The following is a 6,000-nucleotide window of genomic DNA, read 5'->3' as shown; positions in this document are numbered from 1 at the left end:
AATGCAGACAGAAAAAAAAAAGATTTATTGTATAGAGACAAATAATAACCCTTTGAACCTGAACATGAGCAGAATATGGACTCTTTGGTCAGAAGAACAGAATGTAGTCTCTGTTACAAGCAACTTCTGTGGAAGATTTTATAAACATTTCATTTCCTAAAGACCATTCAAAATAAAGATGATTTGTTTGTTTTTTTACAAACAGCTTTTTATTAGCTTTGTTTGCAAAAATATCAGCTTTAGAATTCTACACTCTACAACATATTCAAGTGTGGAAAAAGTAAACGGCTGTAAACTGTCTGCAGTGGCTATACAGCGAATATTTCCTTTGTTTTGGCACAACTACCTGCAGATTTCTGTCCACCCTGGATATTTATTTCATCCTAAAGAAGCAAAACCATATCAAAGACAAAAGTAGAAATAAAAGTCCTCCAGTCTGAAAAAAGCCTGAATACAGCATATTAATGTTCCGTCTAAAACAGACACTGCACCACCAGTGTCCATGTAAAAACATGGCTGAGAAAATACATTTTAGAAAATAAAGATTTTATCAGAGTCTCTGTGAGGATGAGGTGTAGAATCTGCACTCATATCTTTGTGTTGTTTCTCTGGGTTTCATTCCTGCTCATGCAGCAGAGATCCGTCTCCATCTAGTGGCAGAAACAAAAACTCTGAGTCTCATCTTAGATTGAACCACTTCATCTTCATCTTGGCTAAATCCAGAGACCGACTTCCTGCAGACACACCTGGAACCTGTTCAACATCTCAGAAGCAGTCCAGGTTTAGTTGGATCACAGGGACAAAATCAGTTTCAGAGTCAAAGTCTTTAAACAGCAGAACTGGTCATTTAAAGGTAATGTGAGTGTCCACAGGTCAGCTCTTACAGGGATAATCATCTGTTCAGTTCAATTCAGTTTTATTTATATAGGGCCAAATGCAGGTCAAATTGTCTCAAGATGCTTTACAGAACCCATATGCCTGAACCCCCAGAGCAGCCCGAAGAAAAACTCCCTTTTAACAGGGAAGAAACCTCGAGCAGAACCCGGCTCTTTCATCTCAACTCCTTTATAGTTTTACGTCAGGTTCAGGTTTCTGAAAAGGAATGGATCAACCTCACTAAGAGCAGTTTTCAGAACTGAAACAGCATCAGCTCCCTTTCTATGAACCCGGTCGATAAGCTGCCGTGCTTTATTTGCTCCGGTCTGTGTTCTGATGACGTCCTTCTCTTCTTCAATGATGACGTCCTCATCATAGAGTCTGTCCAGGAGCTGGTCCACAGTAACGTCTGACAATCCCCGAATCAACCGTCTCCGAAGTGATAACAGCCACTCCTGTGGTTGGACTCTCTGCTCTGTGTCCCTTTCTGGATCCGGAAGAAAACAAGAAAAACATGTTGAATCACAAACTATCATTTCTACAGCAGCATTGTTCTGCTTCGGTTTGCTGCAGCATCCAGATGTGTTCTGTCCTGTCCCCTGTTCTTCTTTTACCACAGCATCAAACACAAGTTATGTTCTTTGGATTCATGATAGCTCACTCTAGTTCTGCGCTCTTTGCGTCCTTCTGCATGTCTGAGGACCACGTTTGGATCTTGATGCTTTAAACAGTGAAGTCAGTGTTGTAAAGGCAGAGTGGGCGGAGCCACAGACTGAACAGCAGCCCACATAGAGGTCAGTTTATGGCAGGGACACGCCCCTCCTGCTGCTGTCAATCAAACTAACACAGACACGCCCCTCCTGCTGCTGTCAATCAAACTAACAGGGACACGCCCCTCCTGCTGCTGTCAATCAAACTAACAGAGACACGACCCTCCTGCTGCTGTCAATCAAACTAACAGGGACACGCCCCTCCTGTCAACTAAGTGTTGTCTGTTTTTCTCATGTTTCCACATGGACAGTTTTCTTCCTTATAAGACCAGCGTTACATGTTCCATGTCCATGATGACCCAGAATTTATGACGACGCTGTAACAGTTCACATGCTCAGAACAGGTCGATAATCAACTAGAACCACGTCTAGAACAGAGTTCCACACTGACTGCAGCTGACTATGAAATAGGACAATAACACCAACCATGCATGTGTAATGTCTGCAGCTGACTGTGTGCAATCAAGGCTTTTAAAACAAACTATTAAAAACACACTGAAATAAACTGGCAGGAGCTTTATATCAAAAGGAAGGGAATGAAGGTGATATCAGCTGACCTTCAACAAAATATCCCTGTAGCAGAAGAAGTCATTTCTGCTGCTGAACGAGGGTGAAGCCTTTACCTTTCAGATAAACATTACGTTTCCAGACTTCTGTCTTCTCTTGGTCTTGGACCATCAAAGTCACTAAATCTGGATTTGTCGTCAGGAAAACCTCAAATGTTGGGTGGAAATTGGGTCCAAAATGTGAACAAAAATCTGCATGCTGAAAACCAACACAAACAAATCACTATGACAGCAGAAATAAACGTTTATCCACTCCTCCCTGACTGTGAATCAGTTTTAAATATCATTTTCTTTATAACCATGTCAGATTTCACTTACTGCCGGCTGTATTTCCAAACCATCCTGTTCACAGCGGACACTGTAACTCCGACCAAAGCTGAACAAACAGTCAGCTGAGATCCTGATGTTTTCTGCATTTACTTGTTGGGCAGCAACCTTCAAGACAAGAACACATTTATCATAGTGTGAATGATCAATAGTCAGGTCTATTTATTTGTAGAGGTATTTAAAACCTTGGATGTTGTCCAAAGTTCTTGAGATAAGAATTACAGAATATGTCCAATCAGCCCAGGATCCTACCAGAGAGAGTGGACAGAAGAAAGAGAGTGGAAGTAGTAGTAGGTCATTGATCATCAGTTAGGAGAGACCAGGACACCAGAACAGAGGAAATATAACAACTGGTAGCCAGTAAAGATAGAGTAGGTTGACGGAGTTGACAGTTCAGTTGGGTTCTGCTTACAACCACAGAATGAGACACACATCTGTTCACTTTACCTCTTTTACAGGGATGTTCTTCTGCAGCAGAAACACATCAAGTGTTCGAGGCCCTCTCCTTGGAAGCCGGAGGAACAGCAACACTTGGCCCTTTACTCGGCGTGAGAGTTGCCTTTTAACAGCATCCCAGATGAGGCCGAAGAGAGAGAGGTGAGCGACCTCCACGACCACATGAGTGTCAGTGATCTGCAGCGGCTTCAAGATGCTCATTCCATCATCAGTGAAGTGGGCAACAGACAGCAGGCCATCAATACTCAGCGCTGTAGGAGCACAGAAATGTTCAACTTCAGGCTGCTTCATCTCTGTCTAATTATTTTGAGTGCAGATGAATTTGCTGATATTAATTTCAGAACATGCCAAGGATCTCTAGTTCACCTCCATCCTGTCATTCATCTGTCTGATGTGTGCATTTGGTACTACAGATTAACTCCATGACAGTCTTGTTTTACTGCTTTATACTAAATGCAGCAAAATTAACAACGTACCAGAAATAATATAGATGTTACGTTAATGATTCATTGCATAACAGTTAGAGAGCACACTGCTTACCATCCTTTGTTTCACAGTGTGGGAAGTGAAGCTGACGGACTGCATCCTCAGAACACTGGATGTTGAACAGCGGTCCTGCAGCTTCTTTGCCAGTCGGTTCGAGGCGGTTCTCATCCCACTGAACGATCCCGTACATCAGCTCTGCCTCCTGAGTCATAACAAACACCACTCCAGTCTCAGCACACTGGAACACACCTGGGCCAGTACACCTGAACCTGCAGGGCAAAAAAAGGCTGAAAAACTACAGCAAGCCTACAGAACCCTGAAATGAAAATGTTCTATTACCACTGTTAAATGGCGGTTCTCAAACAGACTCCACTTTATGTTGACAGATGAAAGAAAAAGGACACAAACTTTCTGATACTGTGTGACACTTCTAGCACCTTAACCGACATGAAACAATCGTCATTTGCTGATTCATGTCACTCAGTGTTAAAGGCTGTAAAAGCCAGTCCATGGGCTCAGTCTCTCTCTTCCATCCACCCTTCAATATGTTTTTTGTTTGCATCTTTAACAACTCCACAGCTCACAATATCCATCCATCCATCCATTCATCCATTTTCTGCCATTTTTCCGGTGTCGGGTCATGGAGGCAGCAGACATAGCAGGTCATTCCAGACGTCTCTCCTTCAGGCGACGCTTTCCAGCTCTTCCTGGGGGATGCTGAGGTGTTTCCAGGCCAGATGAGATTGAGAGCTTTGTCTTGAGGCTCAGCTCCCTCTTTACCACGATGGTTTGATAAAATGCCAACGTTACTGCTGACACCACACCAATCCGTCTGTCCATCTCCCGCTTTATTTTCCCATCACTTGTGTACAAGATCCCGAGATATTTGAACTCCTTCGTTTGGGGAAGCAAATCCCCCCCAACCTGGAAGGAACAGTCCACTGGTTTCTGGCAGAAAACTATGGCCTCGGACTTGGAAGTGCTGATCCTCATCCCCACCACTTCACACTCGGCTGCAAACAGCTTCAGTGCTGCTGAAGGTCACGGTCTGAGGAAGCCAACAGAACCAGATCATCTGCAAAAAGCATAGATGCAATCCGGAAGTCTCCAACCTGGACACCCTCCTCACCTGGATGTTCCTTTAGATCTTGTCCATGAAGACCACAAACAGGATCAGAGACAAGGGGTAGCTCTGGCGGACTCCAACACCCACTGCAAACTTGCCTGACTTTGGTTGTACAGGGACTGAAGGGCTAGTATCAGCAAGCCCGGTGCCCCATACTCCCGCAGTGCCTCCCACAGAGCCCCTCGGGCGACACAGTCGTAGGCCTTTTCCAGATCCTCAAAGCACATGTAGACTGGCAGGTCGAACTCCCATGGCCCCATCAGCAGCTCTGTAAGACTAAAAAGCTGGTCCACCGTTCCACAACCGGGACGGAATCTGCATTGCTCCTCCTACATCTGAGGTTCAACAACCGGTCAGAGCCTCCCTTCCAGCACCCCAGAGTAAACTTTCCTGGGAAGGCTGAGAAGTGTGATACCCTGATCGTTGGAACACACTCTATGGTCCTCCATCTTGAAGATGGGGACCACCACCTTGGCGCCACCTGGCGCCTTGCCACCAAGGAGCTTCTTAACTACCTTGGCAACCTCTGCCATGGATTTGCACTGAAGTCCCACAGGAGAACTATGGAATCCCCAGATGGAACCCCTTCCAAGACACCACCCAGAGACTCCAAGAAGGCCGAACACTCTGAACTGCTGTTAGGCGCATAAGAACAGACAACAGTTAGAGTTTTCCCCTCTTCTGCATGAAGTCACAGAGAGGCGACCCTCTCGTTCTCCAGGGACAATGCCAACAACACGGCGCTCAGCCGGAGGCTTGTGATTATCCCCACACCCGCCCGTCGCCTCTCTCCCTGGGCAACTCCAGAAAAGGAGAGAGTCCAACCCCTCTCCAGGATTCTGGTTCCAGAACCCTTGCTGTGCATGGAGGTGAGCCCAACTGTAGCTGGTATTGCTCCACCTCCCGCACCAGCTCAGGTTCCTTCCCCCACAGTGAGGTGACGTTCCACGTCGCCAGAGCTAGTCTACGCAACCAGGGGGCAGCACTCCCAGGCGCCCACTCCTGCCTACTGCCCGGTGGACATAGCACCCGACCCCAATTTCCTGCCCTGCAAGTGGTGGGCCTACTGGGCGGTGGCCCTGTGTTTCTTCTTCGGGCTGTGCCCGATCGAGCCCCACGGGACCCCAAGGCTCGGCCACCAGACGCTCTCCTGTGAGCTCCCCCACCAGGCCTGGCTCCAGGGGAAGGCCCCAGAATCACTAACCCGGACAAGGTAGCGGCTTCATTTCTTTGTGCTTTCATCAGGGTTTTCTGAATAACTCTTAGTCTGGTCCCTCCCCCAGGACCAATTTGCCTTGGGAGACCCTGCCAGAGGCTATTGCCCCAGACAACATAGCTCCCAGTATCACAGAGACACTTAAACCCCTCTACCCCGATAAGGTGGCGATTCGAC

The 6,000-nt window shown here is 46.6% G+C and overlaps 1 pseudogene; it reads right to left on the bottom strand.

Moving 5' to 3' along the window:
• Positions 1 to 206: 206 nt before the first annotated feature.
• Positions 207 to 6,000, bottom strand: part of LOC110972845 (NACHT, LRR and PYD domains-containing protein 14-like) — a 56,982-nt pseudogene continuing 51,188 nt past the window's right edge.

The sequence above is a fragment of the Acanthochromis polyacanthus genome, chromosome 17, assembly GCF_021347895.1.
Source record: "Acanthochromis polyacanthus isolate Apoly-LR-REF ecotype Palm Island chromosome 17, KAUST_Apoly_ChrSc, whole genome shotgun sequence".
Lineage (NCBI taxonomy): Eukaryota > Metazoa > Chordata > Actinopteri > Pomacentridae > Acanthochromis > Acanthochromis polyacanthus.
Note: the sequence above shows the minus strand (reverse complement) of the source record. Positions and strands in the feature narration are given on the sequence as shown.